Raw genomic sequence first — 18,274 nt, 5'->3', positions numbered from 1 at the left:
GCAGCCTAACACAGATATTCTCTGAAAACGTGTCATATTTCAGCAGAGATGCTGTTCCACAAAACATGGTCAGCTGCACTGAAAGCCCTGCTCCTATTTACTGTAGGGTGGGCTTCTGGGTTTTTAGGGACCAAAGAGCAACTCAAATGTGATTATTAGATTTCCTTAGCAACTGCTGAACACTGTCCCAGGTGGTAAACTGCAGAGCTCTTTGCCACGAAGAGGGGTTCCCATGGCAATACTCCCTTGTGTGAGCAGTAAAGTCAACCTGAGGTCTGGTGTGCCTGGTTTTGCCCATTGGTTCAACATCCTAACTTGCACCTCTGCACCTGATAGCACTTCAGTCCTGACTCACTCCAAACTTCTCCCTTTGTCATGACACCAGTCCTAAGACTGCAAAAGGACATAGGGACACCCAGATAAAATATTTGGCCTGTGCACTGATTTCAGCAGCAAAATAATTGAACTCCAAGGGTTGTATTGAATGCAAGTCCTATTCATAGGAGACCCACTGAAATTAGCAGGCATGACTAACTCAGGCCTAAGTTAGTCATGCCTGTTAATTTCAGACTGCAAAAAAAAGAAAAGAGAGATGGGGGCAATTGGAGTCAGTTCAAAGTTTGCAGTCCAATTAAGTTCTGTTTGCAGGCAGCAAGTGCAGAGTAGAGGTGGGAAGCTTATTTTCTTGCAAACTCCGCCAAATCATTGAAATAGGCAACAAAATCCTTTGGCGTTCCAGCTCTAACATTCAAACAAAATGCTTTATCATCTGAAGTAACTGTAGCATATATTAAGCAATCTGATATCACAGAGGGAAAGACAAGGCAAATTATATCCAAGATAGGGAATGCTTTTGACAATCTTCTAACCCATAGTTCTCTATGAGTTTTAGATTCCCTATTCTTCAGTGATGTGGTGCTACCAATTAATTACTATGGCTGAAAGAGAAATGGCACATATGTGCACATTTTGAATTTTGAGGAAGTATTATTGCATACAGTCAAAAATCGCTATTGTGGGGTATCGGCGGACCACAAAATGGCTTCCATGAAGATATGGCATAACAAAATGCTTGCCACAGCTAAAAGAGCAGAAAAATATACAGGGCCACAAGAAAGGTGCAGGTATGTCTGTCATAACACCCCTCCCCCCCAAAAAACCAATGTGTGTGGGGGAGACACCTCCATCATAAAATTATAGTTAGAAAGCACTAGGATTGCCATAATGCAGCAGTGAAAATCCTAACAGAAAAGTTGTTGAGTGATTTTGGCAGAGTCAAACATTAGTTCGCCCGTCTTCCAAAGTGATATGTAATTTTTTTCGAAGACACCATTGATGGAATATTTCGAGGATCACCTATCTGTGTCTGCTTTCTCTTTCTGCCTTTCTGCTTTTCAGACCAGGACACTAGGGAATAAGGAACTGTGCACTGTAGTACATCCCAATCCATACTTTCATGGGGTTAGGCCAGATGACCCTTACAACTCTCAGTCTATTGTTCTTTGTTACTAATGTACATGATTTAAAAAACCCTGCAAAGTAAATCTGGATCTGATTATATTCTGATTGCCTCAAGATCCATTTCAAGCAGTCTGTTGTGCTCCCATCTGCTGGTAACATACGATGCAAAAATAATCTTTCTACGATTGCACAAGGTACAGTAATATTTATTTTGCATCTCTCTTTTTTGGCAGTATTTCATCAATGCAAAGAATCTTGATGCCCTCATTCATATAGTCACATCAAGATTGCTTACTTTAAATTTTTAATTTTTTTGCAAGCCTTTATGGATCAGCATCCACCATCTATTTCAAAATGGTCCAAAGACCCTATCATCCGTGATACATCTGAACAATATATGAATATCAACTTGGATTAGGTACGTATTTGTACATTTGATGGCATATATCAAGTTGTATGTGTAAACTACAATGGAAGTATTGATGGTTATTGTATTGCTAATGCGAGCTGATGGTTTTCCCTCGCTCATTTTTTCTGTTCTTTTCTTTAATAAATTTGCATTTAAAATCAATAATAATAAAAGATTGCTTTTTCATGTGCATTGGTAATGCAGAGTGGGAGAAGATACAGAATAGCTTATAGAATTGAAAGCTGCGCACTGCTCTGTACAAAAATTTGGAAAAGAAAATTAAAATGGGACAATAGAAAAATTTTAATGCATCCACTCTAATAGCTCAGTTGGTTAGCACATAGCTGGAAATGAGAGCAGCTACAATTCCAAAACCATAAGAACATAATATTTTACAGACATGGGAAAAGCTGGAGGGCTTGGATTTTGACATGTGTTATCAAAATGTATGGACTGTAGGAGACTCTCTAGAAAAACTGCATGCAGTATGGCCCAGGTATACTGGGTCTTCCCCTTTTTCAGAGCAGAGCTTTGCCTTCTTGGCAAAGCTATGAGTTTGGCTGTACTGCTAAATGATATAACTTGGGAGTTTGTTGGAGCAATACTTGTATCTCAAGTCTGGGAGATGTGACCCGAAGGAACAGGAGGAAACTGAGAGTTCTCCAAATGACATTGCTCTTTGACCGGACTATGGCAACTTTTATTTCTTGTTTTACTTGCTGAAGGATCTGACTAATTGTATTTGCAGCTTACCATTGCTGTGGTTTTTCTGTTGTTATTTGTTTAATGAAGCTTTTGAGGGGAAGGAAGAACATGAGAAGAACCCTGCTGTTTCAGGCCCAAGGCCCATCTTGGGAAGCCCACAAGCAGGACCTGGGAAGAAGGTTTAGCAGTGCATCAGGAAGAAATGTAGAGAAGGAGAGATTGCCTTTCAGCTTTAAAATCACATCAGCCATGATGGACTGCTAAACCTTGGAAACTTCCATGCAACCCACTTCTTCCTGAGTATGGGAGACGGGAGATTTGATGTGGAGAAGATGGATACAACTTTTCCTCCCCTCCAACTCTCATAATACTGGAACCCAATAGGATCATCCAAGGAACCTGGATAGTAGATGATTCAGGACAGATAAAACAAAGCACCTTTTCACACAGTGTGTAGTTCAGAGGTAGGAAACCTGAGGCCTAGTGGACAGTGTGTACCTCCATTCTTCTCTGTCTGCCTGGAACTGTTCCCAGGCCACACCCCTCTTCACATACCCCTTGCGTATTTTTCCCTATAAGCAATGTGTCATTCAACTCTGATAATGCCTCTTGTTTGTATGATTGGAAGATAGCCGTGTGCAAGTGTGTGTGTATAGAAACTAGCATGCTATCCAATGGTAAAATGTATATTCATTGCTCTGCCAACAACTGCTGTGTGTCCCTCAGAAGATTGCCCAGAAGAGATTGTGGTGCATGTTGAAATTCCTGCATTGCAGGGTCCTTTCCAACTCTTCCATCCTACGATTCTATAAACTAAAAAGGGCTGCCCACCCTTGTCATAGGCCATGGAATTCCCTAGTACAGGATGTTGTGATGGCCACTAATTTAGATGATTTTAAAAGAGGGTTAGACAAATTCATGAAGGAAAAGGTTATCAGTGTTTTTGAACACTAGTTTCCAGGAAACAACAGTGGGAGAGATCTATGGTCCTCATGTCCAACTTTGAGCTTCCCAGAAGCATCTGGTTGGACACTGTTGGATGAGATATGTGTTTAGACTCTTCTTATGTTCTTATGATGCGTAAATAATAATAAAGACAAACACTAGCAAATCATAAGCTACCATGGAACCAGATGAAGTCGCCCCCCTCCACTAAGAAAACCTTTGACACTGGATTACAGATAATCTTGATGCATAATCATGGCATAAAAGTTTTAATATTTTTATTATAATCCAATCCCTGCACTCTCAGAGGAAAATTGTTGTGTTTTACACTAAACAGCTGTTGCCTTCATCCTTCCCTAGAGAGATTTGCACTGTAGAGATGGATGGAAACGACTTTGCTTTTGTAAGAGGAGGATTCTCACTGCCAGATTTAAAATTGTATTATTAAGCAGCCTGTCTGTCCTGGATAAGGGAATGGTTGATATTGAAAAAGATTGTTAGACTTTGAAGGTTATGGTAAAAGGATTGGATAGCATTCATATTTGTGGTATGAAGGTAAAGGTGCACAAAGAATTTTTGAACAGTGTTGTAAGAAGTTCATAAAATTGGCTACTCACCCCTAACCTGAAGCTTTTATCCTAGGTATAATAGGGATGGATGCCCATGCTGACTGGCAGTGAATCTCCAGCGTAACAGACTTGTGTCTCTCCCAGTTCAATTTGAAGATGCCAGGGATTGAACCAAGGACCTTTTGCATGCAAACTCGCCTATGAAGACAGGTTGCAGCATTTGGGACTTGACTTTTTAGTTTAGAGAATAGGTGAGTAAGAGGTGACATGAGAGAAGTTGATACAATTATGCATGGCATGGAGAAAGAGGATAGAGAACAGTAATTTTCTCTCTTTCATGGACTCACTGCCACCAACTTGGATGGTTTTAATAAAGGATTGTACAAATTCACAGAGGGTAACGCTATCAGCGACTATTAGCCATGCATGTTTGGAGGCAGTAATGTTTCTGAATGACAGTTGTGAGTCGAGGACCCGTCACCTGCTTAGAGATAAATAAGACACAGGGACACATGAATCTAAGGTTAATGGGCTAAAGAAGGCCACAACTTTATTGGTTACAACATCTGAGTGGTATTGGCTTTAGGCATTGGATCAAACAGTTTATACATGACTCCACTCCACTCAGCAGGGAGTCATCCTAAGGTTAACAACCAGTGGGAGGAGCTTGTTGATGCAAATACAACTAGAAGCTTCCCCTGATGTCACCGGGGGTCGTGCCATGGCCCTAGCCACCAGCAGAGCATCGGACAGGATCCACAACTGCTGGATTCCTTTAATGGAATACCAACAATGGGAGGGGTAGGTGATGGCCACACCTCCCCTCCAACACACAACACATATTCCAATGCCTAACCGCCAATACCCAAAAAGTTGTGACCGTTTGCTACGAGGTAGGCAAAAAACCAAGAGGCTGGTTCCAATTTGCCAAATGGATAAAAATTCCTACCAGGCCCCCTGGGAAACGAGGGCAACCAACCTGAGTCCACAGCAAGGTCAGACACATAAATCTAACCTAAAGGGAGGGTGAGGGGGTGATCCAATGACGAAGGGGCACAGAATGAGAAGATGGAGCTGCCACTGCCGCTAAACCCCGCCCACAAGCGAGTCCTATTGGCTGGCCTTTGGGTGCGGCAAGGCAGTCAGGTAAGCTGACGCAGAGGGCTGAATACGCCCCCCCCCCTGCTGACGTGGGAACCAGCTCCCACTCACAACTCCTTCCCTCTGTTAGGAGGAGAGGCTTTGCAGGAAATTGCAGGAGTGGAAAGTGCTCTTGTGGCTGGGTTTCTTACAGGCATCTAGCTGGCCATTGTGAAAACAAGATACTGGGCTAGATGAGCCATTGACCTTAACCAGCAGGCTCTTCTTATGTTCTTATGCTTAAAGCAGGTCACCACATAGCTGTGGCCCTAGATTTACCAGATGAAAATAGAAAAGCCCAGGCTAATCTACCACTGTGGTTTGCAGGGAACTCTTATGCCCCAAATGCCTAGGTTTGCTAGAGTGAGTCCCAATTTTCTGTCCTGATTTTGTCCTTTTGTCCCTTTTTTGACTTGTTCAAATTTGTTAGTGCGACTGAAGTTGTCGTTCTTTAAGATTCAGATATCTCCCAAGAGATATCAGGTGGGGAACCTGTGGCCTTCCCAATATTGTTGGACTGCATCCCCCACCATGCACCCCACCTCCACCGAGGCTGAATTTGGAATTGATCAACAATGGTCAGGGATGATGGGACACATGCTCCAACAGCATTTTCTCCACCCTTGCCCTATGATCTCTACAACTTAAATATCTTAGCAGGTCAGGTGGTACATTTTGCAGGCAATGCACATTCAGGTAAATGTTTGTACATGGATATGAAAGTAGTATGTGGACCACAGTCTGCAATACATTTCGCACCGGTTGAAGCACGTTCAGAGCTGCTGATAACACAATGTAGGGCAATCATTATGGAAGTGAGAGCTGGACCATAAAGAAGACTGATCGCCGAAGAATTGATGCTTTTGAATTATGGTGCTGGAGGAGACTCTTGAGAGTCCCATGGACTGCAAGAAGATCAAACGCATCCATTCTTAAGGAAATTAGCCCTGAGTGCTCACTGGAAGGACAGATCCTGAAGCTGAGGCTCCAATACTTTGGCCACCTCATGAGAAGAGAAGACTCCCTGGAAAAGACCCTGATGTTGGGAAAGATTGAGGGCACAAGGAGAAGGGGACGACAGAGGACGAGATGGTTGGACAGTGTTCTCGAAGCTACAAACTGCAGGAGACAGTGGAAGACAGAAGTGCCTGGCGTGCTCTGGTCCATGGGGTCACGAAGAGTCAGACACGACTAAACGACTAAACAACAACAACAGGGCAATCATATTTTCTCCCAGTATTAGGAGTGGGGAACTTTGTGGCCCTATTAATGTTATTGGTGGGGGTGCGGCACCTAATCCACCCTGTGCTGCCCCCACCCTGGATTTGTTCCTAAAGCAGTTTTGGGGGAGGGGGCTAAGAGTTCTTAAAATACAGTTAGATTGGGAGAGGGTGGGTATGGGATAGGATCTGCCAACTTACGGCTCTAAGAAGAAAGATCCAATCCTTGACAGTGCTGCGAAATCTGCCAGGGATTGTTTAGCTGTGATTCCTGCGTTGCAGGGGGTTGGGCTTGATGACCCTTCGGGTCCCTTTCAATTCTACAATTCTATGAAAATTCAAGGGGAGTGCAATTTCAGAGGAAAACTACGTTTCAGCTCATATATTGGTGTGAGAAGGGAGAATTGGGGAAATTTGATTTAAAATGGAGAATAGATGCATTTTTCTCCCCTCCCCCACTTGTGAGTCAGCATGTATAGGATTACCCTATCAGTGATCACAGTTTCTCACCTCAGGGTTGGTGTGATGTCAGAAAAAACGGGGGAGAGCCCAATGTGCTACTGAGCAATTGGGAGGAGGAGAATAAATAAATGAATAAATATTGAATATTGAATTGAATATTGAATATAAATAAATGAACGAATATTCCCTAACAAACCCACCCGCCATACATTCTCTTTGCTCCATGATCCCCATTTCTTGGAATGGTTTCCCATTCCTTGCCTGTAATTCTCCAGCACTTACACAAGAAAGCTCAATCTGTATGAAAACAGCAGCTTCTATGTTCAACAGAATGGAAAGACTCATTCCATTATCCATTAATCTCCTCCAATCCTCAAAGCTTTCTTTATCTGATAAGACAGAAGCAGGAGACTAGGAAGCTTGTCTGTAGTTTTGTTATTGTTTTTCACATATATATATTTTTCTCCCAAAGAAGCAACTCACAAACCAATCTCCCAGCCCCCTACTGATACCACGAGGAAGGATTGTCGCTCTGTAGCACAGCACACACTTTGCATGCAGGTCGAACTTTCCATCTTAGGCTTCTTCAGGTAGGACTGGGAGAGACCCCACCTAAAATCCTGGAGCACTTACTGCCTGTGTAGACAATATTAAGCTAGGTGGTCCAATGATCTGCCTTGTATAAAGAACCTTATTATGTTCCTAATTTGGGGAAGGGGGATATAGGTATACCCAGGCATTATTGTTAACAGATCTTTAGGGATCTGTCAGTGCTTTAAGGCTGGTGGGATATGAGGGGGTGCCCTTTAGGCCTGGTGTAATAAGAATTTTAAGGTCTTTGATATATAATAAATGTTCATAAATGTACCAAGCAAACATGTACATAAATATATAAACCACATGTCTGAAGCAGCACAGAAAGACAGTCCTAAAACCATTTTGACTCCCAAGCTGACCAAATGTTTCTCTACAAGGAGGGAGGAGGTGAAAAAAACCCTTCCTTGTTACAGGAAATTAGTAATCACTATTTCAAAGGGTGACAAGACTACCAGGAAAGCCAATCAGATAAGGCATTATCAGATAACCTGGCAGACAGGAAAAACAACAACATTCAAATTTCTGTGGTAGACCACCTTTTCTGTGATGTAGGTATGATGTTTGTGGGGGGTGGTCTTGGGTTACATCCCTTCTGTGATGTATGTATGATGTATGGAGGGGTGGTCTTGAGCCCCAGGGCAGGGAATTTAAAATGTCTATATAAGGCCAGGTGCTTCATTGTTCGAGGTCCTCCTCCTTTCCTGCATGTGAGGGGAGCACCCTGTTGCAACAGATCAATAAAGATCAAGCTTACTAGCTGCTTTGCTTCTCAATATTCTCTGGTTGGCCTCTGTTATTTACTCCTACCAATAGGGAACCCATGTAAGGACTCTATGCGTGCTCTTGGATACCTCATAAGGGGAAAAGGGCAGATTTTTATTGTTTACAGCAGAGGCATGGAGAGTCACCTAGCAATGAAGAATTCCTCTCCATTCTTTGTTGAGGAGTGACAGTCGGTGGCTGAATTGCACACCCAGAAGTCTAGAGCAGGCATAGGCAAACTCCAGCCCTCCAGATGTTCGGGACTGCAATTCCCACCATCCCTGACCACTGGTCCTGTTACCTAGGAATGATGGGAATTGTAGTCCCAAACATCTGGAGGGCCAGAGTTTGTCTATGTCTGTCTGGTCCAGAGAGTTCCTTCCCACCAGATTCAATTAAATTCCTTACTTGCCAGTACTTTCTGAATTTGGTTGATTTGGTTAATGGTGATCAAATGAGGAATGGGAGAACCAAGTATGCTTCCTTGAGCTCCTTGGGGAGAAGGGCGGGATATAAATGCAATAAATAATTGCACTTCCTCCAAATTGTTATATTAGTAAATATAATCATTTCCCCAATGTTTGCTCTCATTAGTCTTCTTTGTTGGTGTGGAGGCAAAGATGTCTCTCTGCAAAACTACTTAAACCTTCAGAAGAGTGCTGGAACAACACCTCAAGGTTCCTGCTTTCCTATGACAGGGTGGTCCAATTTTTCACACCAAGTGTGTCACAAGATAGGGTTGCCATATCTTGAAGAGCAAAAAAGATGGCATCCCAAGCTGCTGCCAGCCTGAGCCAGGGAAGAGGCGTACGGCTGCAGTGTGCAAGCCCAAAACCCCAAGACCAAGCGGAAGCCCAAAACCCCCAGATATTTCCTTTAAAATGTAAAAATCTGCCTGGATGGGCATGTTGGCCACCCAAAAGAGGACATGTCCGGGCTTTCCTGGATGTTTGGCAGCCCTACCACAATAGTACATAGACCCTGAACCCATGGTCCACACACTGCCTTGTTTTACAGGGGGTGCGGAAAGAGACAATAGGAATCTAGGACCCTGTTGGAGCCCTCACACCTCCTTCCCAAAGCCCTGTGCCTTGCTTATCCAGCTTTGGGGCTACAGCATGAGGTCTGTGGGAGAGGGGTCATATGTTGTTCAGGGCCACCCAAAAAGGTCTTAAGGGCCACATGCAGCCCTAGGGCCTTGCATTGGACCACCCTGATCTAGAAAGATCATTTATGTAGCCTCCATGAACTGTCCTAGGTCCTGAACATTTTTATGAGTTAGCCATACATCATGCCTAGCCAAAATGCATGTACCCAACTTGGAATAAGTATGAGCACATTTCCCCCATTCAGCTCTATTAACATTTCATAGATTCACTCTGCTCAGTGTTCCAACATTCCCTCTATTTTAAATGTTCAAGCTGTGAGTGCCATTGCTTATGTAGCCAAATGTACCATCTGCACACAAGAAGCAGGTCTCAACAGGTTTTCAGAAGTACAAAAATCATTAATGGAAAAAATAAACCTGAATAAATAATTCTCAATTAGGATTGGGCATGCTCAGTGGTCATGAAACATTGGGGGGATAAAAACCAGGAGTGTGGTGGTGAGAATGAGATGGAGTGAATGGAATCCTACAGCAGGCACGCCACACTGCAGCTTCCCAGGTCCCACTTCTTTCAGTTCTTGGAAAAATTCTCAAAATAATTGTCAAATTATATCATGCAGAATTTAACACAATTTCTCATTTCTTTTCTCCCCCTCCTGTATGTAACCATTGACTGCCAAGTTTGGGATGGATGTAAAATTGCATCATTGCCCATAGATTGCTGTGGTATAAAACAGTGTTCTTCAAGTTTGGGTTTCCTGAAGTGGTTGGATTACAAGTTCCACCATCCCTAACCAGCTTGCTCAGTGGTTAGGCATGATATGAGTTGAAGTCTAACAATATCTGGAGACCCAAGGTTGAAGGATTTTGTCCAGCCCCTCTGCCTCTAGCTCCTCCACATCCTATTCAGCACCACCAAGTCCTCCCTGATGAGTCTCTGTGCTCCACACAATGGGCACACTCAGAGGATGACCTCCAAACCATCCTAAATATCTTCACAGAATCTTACAAAAAGCTTGGTCTAGTGCTCAACATCCAAAAAACCAAAGTTCTGCACCAATAAGCACAAAACAACCCCTCTTGTGTAACGTTGGGAAATGGTGTAATGTTGGAAAACGTTGGTCACTTCTCCTAATAATAATAAATTTTATTTATACCCTGCCCTCACAGGCTCAGAGTGGCTAATATCATATAAATAGTATAATATGCATAAAACAAGCAAGCAATTGATTAAAATGTATCCCATAATTAATTCTAATAAATTAAAATTAAAACTAGACAAATGACAATCCTCAGGTTAAAACTGAAAGTGGTTAATACTCGCCAGGACCAACTGTTTCCATTGATATTATAAGGATCTGTGAGTGGGCTGGGAAACCTCATTCATGCTTGTTCTTTTCTCTTTTTTTACAATAATATTTTATTAGGTTTTCTCAAGAAAAAAGACCACAAAGATAACAAAAAGTAAACATCAAAGACAAAAAAAGAAAAATTACAACAATCAGAAATCAAAAATTCCACACAAAAAACAAAAGGATAAGAAAAATAAAAAATAAATATCTCTCCTTTCAAATTCTCAGCATTCTTTTACTTATTTTCCTGACTTCCTCTCACCTCCCTCCTTGTATTCCATTTTAAAATTAGTCAGCAAATTCATACCACTTGTCTTACCCTTATTTATAATCAAACCATTCTTGCAAATTCTTATTTCCCCTTATTACTCAAACCACTTCATTTTTTCTTACATTAATTTCATTAATTTTATCCTGTCCTCAAATCTTTAAAGTTCTTAGATTTAAACCATTACTAAAGCCAATTACTTCCTTTCCAGCATCTCTTAATATTTCATTAGAATTGCACTAATTCCATAAATAAGAATTTATTACAAAAGCATTTCTCATTTTAAATTTCTCCAACGTCCCTTTTCCTGGTTGTGGATAATGTCAGTCCTTAAGTCTTTAACCCTTGTCAATCCGGTGTTCTAATATCTGAAGCTCTCAAGTCACTTCCAGGCCCCCTCTGCGAGTTTTCTTGTTTCTGTTTGTAGTTACATAAATCCTTGTTCCCTGTTGTATTCTTTCGCATTTTCTTCTCTTTCTCTTTGGGGAGCCAGTCTCTGGAGGACTCTATGTAGTAAAATTCTTCATCTCCTTTTATCCAATTGTCCCATTCCCCAGTGTTGCACTCCCCAATGTTTAGTTTGTAATCCAAAGGGTAGTCATTCCAAAGATGATCTTCCACTTGTTTCACACTCCCATTCAAGATAATAACTCTCTTAAGTCCACCATTTAACCAGTGTCCTACGAATTCCATCTCCCAATGTTGCAGCTTCTGATCCTGTAAAACTTGGAGACTCTGTGTCTTATGAGATACATTCATAACCTCATGCACTTGCCCTAAGTCAATATCCTGGGTAGATTGTTGTGCAGTTTCTGTAACTGTACATTCCATTGGCACCTCCTTGTTAACTGCAACTAAAATGTATGCCGTCTCTTGATTCATAAGAGACACTTTCTCATCCATCTGTTGCAGCACATCATATATTTTGTCCAGGGCAGATAAAACTTCCTCTCTCATCATTCTGTCAAGGTCAGAAAGCTGGTCTCACGGTCTGATTTTCTCAGCTGCTATGTTCTCTTTGTAAAATAAAACAAAAGCACTGGTAGACCTCCTCTAGGAGGGGTAGTTACTTTTTAGCATCCATTTTTACAGTGTATCCAGCAAGGGAAAATAAAAGTTACTTTCGATTTTCGGATATTTTGTTTCCTTTCAATCTAAAGCAAACAGGCAGAAGGCAGCATAGGACTTATTTTCCTTCCAACTCTATCTGTCAGTTTCCTTATATTCCTATTATAGGCACCACCAACAATTTCTTTCCTTTCATTCCGTCCCCAGGTTAGGAACAGTGAAGACTTATTTTCTTAAATTACTCTCTGCAGGATTTGCAAAGTCACGATTTGTTTTCCCCCTATCCTCCTGCTGTCTAGGGGGGATTTGGTAGTTAAAAGAGCAGGAAATTCCAGGCTGTCAATTTACGGCTTTTAACTTGTAAAGTCTTTGCTTTGATCTTTCTACAAAGAGCAGGAGACGGACTTCCTATTTTTACACCTTCCCGTCTCGGCTCTAATTCAAAGGTATTATTTTGATCTACAAGTTTCAATTGTCCTACTCACGGGTTGTTGTTTGAAATCCGAATTAGCATAGGAAAAAGGACAGCGCTCTCCGACTTTGGCTGTGCAGCTTCACTCCACAGAAGTAGCGATTGACTCTCAGCACCACGCCAACCCCCGTCTCACTCCGGAGCCCTTTGTAGAGCTCCTTTGCCAAACAGAGGGGCGCAAATGGTGCCCACCGAGTCCCATGGTCGCAGGCTTCTTCCGTCTGCGATTTTTGAAAGGGTCCCCGCTTCGCTGCAGCGGTAAGACCCGGTTTCTGTGGAGCTGTCTCCCCCTGAATCAGGGAGAATCCGCCATTGTCGGAGGCGCCGCCTCCGGAAGTCCATTCATGCTTGTTCTTATACAAAGAGAAAATGAGTCAGACTGAACCCTGACCAAAGGCCTGGCAGAACAGCTCTGTCTTGCAGGCCCTGCAGAAGGATGTCAAATCCCTGCGGAAGGATGTCAAATGTCTAAGCAATGATTCTTCAGCATCAACTTCGTTGAACTTGTCATGTTGTTTGGATACCTGATTATTGTCTACCAAAGCAACTATTCTATTCTGAAATTATAAATGGAAAGCCTAATGCTAGTGGTCAACAAATGGGGTTTAAAGACTCTCTCAAGGCAAATCTAAAAAAATGTAGTAAAAGTACTGATAACTGGGAAACACTGGCCTGCAAGCGCTCCAATTGGAGAATAGCCTTTACCAACGGTGTTCTGGACTCTGAAGAAGCTTGAACTCAGGACAAAAGGGAGAAACGTGTGAAGAGGAAGGCATGCTTGGCAAACTCTCACTTTGATCAACTCCTGCCCAGAAACCTATGTCCCCACTGTGGAAGGACCTGTGAATCCAGAATTGGCCTCCACGGTCACATATAGGCACACTATTAAGACTGTGTTCATAGAAGACAATCTTACTTGGCTATGAGTGGAAGAAGAAGAAGAAGAAGAAGAAGAAGAAGAAGAAGAAGAAGAAGAAGAAGAAAGTCCAGTCACATAATCCAGCCAGGCAAAATTATTCTAGGAGGGGGAACAGGGCTACTGAGGAGTATAGCTTGGGAGAATTGTTGGTGTGAGCCATTTGACTCCAGAGGGCAGAGTCCCAAGAGCCGGACAGAAAGATTCAGAGGACCACATGCCTGTTGTAGTACATTCTGGATATAAGCAGGAGCATGATGTATTCCTCTGAGAGACTTGGAGGGAAAGTGGCCAAGTGATAAAAGAGCATTTGTACATGATTCCACTTGCATTCTAATTTCCTAAAAATTGATCAAGGGACGGGCAGACAGATCTGGCAAAATGGAGACGAGCTTCACCTTCCCTGGGTAATGAGATGCAATGGAACAATAAAAACAAACAAACAGCTTTGGGTGTTTACAGCAAATGTTTATGGGGAGTGCACGCACCAGAGGTGCTCGGCAGAACATCTGGAGCATTGGAGAAAGGATGGGCTTTCACAGATGTGCCACATTCAGGCAGGCTATAAAATCTCTAGTAATGAAAATTGGAAAGGGGGCTTCTGTGCAAATTGTAAATTTATAGATATTAATTGTGTGTTTGTGTTTCATGCTTGCACTCTCCTGTGCATTGTGAATCGATGTTTGCATGAAAATGGGCCAGTGGGGTGTAATAGTTGGTGTTTCAGTTACCAATCTCTGGCATGCTAGTCATGCAAGGTAATCCACTTTGGATGAGCTTCCAGGCATGTGAAAGTGATGCACAGAAGTGGCTCTCTATGCTTGGACCCTTCCCCATTCTGCAGCAGAAAAGAGAGACAAAAGTGTAGCATCCTATTCTGATAATGCACTGCAGCCATATCAGCATCATTTATTCAATGCAATATTATACCACTTTAGCAGTCATGGCGCCAACCCCCCAAAGAATCCTGGGAACTGTAGTTTGTTAAGGGTGATGAGAGTTGCTAGGAAACCCCCTATTCTCCTCACAGAGATGCAGCTCCCATAGTGATTTAACAATCAATCTTCTCAGAGACCAGGAAATTCTAGCTGGAATAGTGGTCTCCTAACAGCACTAACAGAATTAATTAATTTAATTTAATTTGGAAGCAAACTTGGTGGAGACTGTGCTCAAACAAATTCCTAAAGTAGGTGGGGGGAGTCTGTGACCCTCTAGATCACTGGTTCTCAACCTGTGGGTCCCCAGAAGTTGTTCGACTATAACTCCCATCATCCCTGAGCTCTGGCCTTGCTAGCTAGGGGTGATGGGAGTTGTAGTTCAACAACATCTGGCAATCCACAGGTTGAGAAAGGCTGCTCTAGATGTTGCTGGACTACTACTTTAAACATCTCCAGCTGTTGGCCCTGTTGCCTAGGGCTGGTGGGAGTTGGGGTCCAACAATAGTTAGATGACCACAGGTTGCACAACCATTTTCCTAACCCTGATGGCTCCACTGTTGGAGGCAGCATGCTTCAAAATACCAGTTGGTGGAAACCCCATAAGAATAGAGTGCTGCTCCACTCAGGTCCTGCTTTGGGGCTCCCCATAGGCATCTAGTTGGCCACTGTGAGAACAGAGATGCTGGACTAGATACCAACATTTTGGGTCCCAGGGGCACATTTGCAAAGCAGACAAACCATTGTGGACACAACACACACACACATCGTACAATCTATGGTACTGGTTACTGTATCATACTGCTACAGCGAAGGCCACCGCCCTACGATGTGCACATTTACTCATTTTCCCTCTGTAAAATATTGTTACAAAATTTGGGTGACAGGCATACACAATCTCTGTCAAGCTGTGGCAAGATTCTAGGGACATTCTAGGCACCCTCCCTCCTCCAAGAACCTTGACTATTTCATCATGTTGTAACTACTTGAATTCAACCCACAAAACTAGACTGGACAGTGTTGTGTGAACAGGTCTCTTGGCTAGGTTCTTCCCAAGACTTTACAGAATCTATCCACATCTGGTGATAACATAGGGCTGGGGTGGTGAACCTTCAGCCCAAGGGCCTAATTAGAACTGGCAGGGGCTGTGTGGCCATTTCCCCCAACCATGCCCATCCACCTAACACCTAATGTCAGATGCATTATCAGGTGTGGAACAGGTAAAGATGTGACTGTGTACTATCAGTCCCAATAAGCTTATTGGTGCCAAGAGCACAGCTTCAAATGAGTTCCTCTCAGCGCCATTCAGCTGATGGGCATTTATAGATAGCCTGCAAATGGATGGTCTCGATTTCAGTTGCTAGAAAATGCAGGATGGAAGAGTGCAGTTGTATTCATGACTTGCTTGCAGGATTCCCATAGGCATCTGACTATGTACTGGGAGAACAGGATGCTAGATTGACGCTGAGAGTGCACCTCCTCAGAAGATCTTCTCAGAGCCAATCATCTGATAAGCACCAGCAAAAGCGGACCCTTGAAGTCCTCATCTGATGTCATAATGACATCAAGTGATCTACAGGTTGGGGATTGGCCAACCTGATAAGGTTGGCCTGTAGAGCATGGTGGCCAGATCAAGTTTCTGAATCCTGAACCAGGCCCTGAATGGGAAATTTGTGGCCCTCTGGCTGTTATTGTACTACAACTCCCATAATTCTTGACCATGCTAGCTGAGGTTGCTGGGATTTGGAGTCCAGGCACATCTGGAAGAGGATTCCAGCTCCACCACCCCACTTCATGGGATTCAACACTGGAAGTCAACCAAATATTCCCCTGAAAGTGAGTAATTTGCAATGGAGCTCTGCTGTTATTGCACTTTGCACTAGTTGGATATCTGAGTCTTTTTTTTAACACCAGCTAAATCAAAGCACTTTTAAAAAAGTTAATTAACTCAACCCAGCAGTACCCTCCAAGGTAGGTCAGTATCATTAGCCATACAGTGTAGATTGGGAAAGCTGAGGAGCACTGAATGTTAAAAGCAAACCTACGATGCCTTCAGCAGCAGGTGCCTCTGATAGGCATGAAGAGAAGGTCATGTTCCAACTCCAGTAAGCTTAGCATGAGTTCTGTTAACTGAATTCACTGGAGCCGGCGGCAATGGTGAAGGAAAATTTAACTAATCTGCCATTCAGCTGTGTCCTAGGAAGACACAAAACCCATTTTATGGATTCCAGTTTTTAGCTCCAATACAAGCTTCTAGTGCAAGCTTCCCAAGCCTGGTGCCCCTTCCCAGGGCCAAACAGAGAAGTCTGGAGGGCCATATTTGACCCACCAACCCAAGGTTCCCCACCCCTGGAATTTATGAATAGGATATTGGCTGAAGAAAATGACCGTGATTCAAGACTTGTAGAGAGGTCAAAATTCTGGAATGACTTGCTTGTCTAATTAAGATATCTCTTTTTGCCCCTCTTTCTCCCCATGAGATTTCTTCCCCCCTCTCTCTCTTCCTTTGTCAGGTTCAATTTGTAGCATTTGTAATTCAGGGAGCAAATTGATTTTTGAAAACACTTGGTCCCTCTCCAGTCTGCCTTAGATAAGACCTTGCATTAATTATGCACCAATATTGATGTTTTAGGGAGGGATTGTCAGGGAAGGTCTAATGTCAGTGTATTCAGATATTGGTGCTTCCTTTTAAAAAGGATGGCCTTTGAGAATGTGCTCTTGGAAAATGCACCACACGTTCCATTCAGGCTGCTTTTAGCCCTGTGCACTACAGGATCTCTTCCCCCACCTCCCGAAGGAGGCAAACTGTTGTCCCAAATATGGATGGATGAATCAGTCTAGTTTAGGTTCATGCCCAGTTCATGTGTGATCTGTTATAAATCTGTTCCATTCTGTTTTTGCATTATTATTATTATTATTATTATTAGTTATACAATGTGTTTTATAGTTTTTTTTAGTTTGTATCCTTGTATCTTATCACACTGCTTTGATAGCTTTTGGATGTAAAGCAGTTTATAAGTCTGTAAAAGAAAACCCTATCTAAATTCGTATTTAAATACAGTGGTACCTCTGGTTACGTACTTAATTCGTTCTGGAGGTCCGTTCTTAACCTGAAACTGTTCTTAACCTGAAGCACCACTTTAGCTAATGGGGCCTCCCGCTGCTGCCATGTGAGTGCCGCACAATTTCTGTTCTCATCCTGAAGCAAAGTTCTTAACCCGAGGTAATATTTCTGGGTTAGCGGAGTCTGTAACCTGAAGCGTATGTAACCCAAGGTACCACTGTTCATGTTTTATTCAATGGATGCATTTCCAAACACATTTTAGTGTGAACTAATTTTTTAAAATGTTTTCTTTGGTTTATCTTTCGAGCGGAGAGCTGCATCACAAAATGCAGAGCAGGCTGAAATAATGAAAGATAGTTGTGTCCTTATCCTTGTATAAATTGCAAGGGGCATGACTGATTGCTGAGTTCCCTTGGAAATGTAGGGAAAAAAGAACTTCGCTCCATCCCACGACACTCTCACTGGGAGGAGAAAAACTGGAACGTTCCAAGAAACAACATAGGAAAATAGGAAGAGCCATTTTCCACCCATCCCTTACATTGGGCTGGAGGGGTTGTTGGAATAGGTGGGAGTGTCCCACCCCACCCCCCAGCTCAGCCAGCCTCTTACCAGACAGCAAACATATAGGTGAGTCCTGCAAGTAGTTTCCTCATTGGTGGAAAGTTTTGAAATGGGGATGGAGGTGGCAGGGTTGACCCAGTCTAGGATCCGCTAGGTTCAAGGCCAATCTCCCCGATGCTGCACAATTAGCCCAATTTCCCTGCCACCCCCCTGCTGTGGCCACTATGAGCATCAAGGCTGTGGGATGCAGTGGTGGCCAA

This window comes from Podarcis gaigeae (assembly GCF_964106915.1).
Source record: "Podarcis gaigeae genome assembly, chromosome: Z".
Classification (NCBI taxonomy): domain Eukaryota; kingdom Metazoa; phylum Chordata; class Lepidosauria; order Squamata; family Lacertidae; genus Podarcis; species Podarcis gaigeae.
This window is presented reverse-complemented; position numbering follows the sequence as displayed.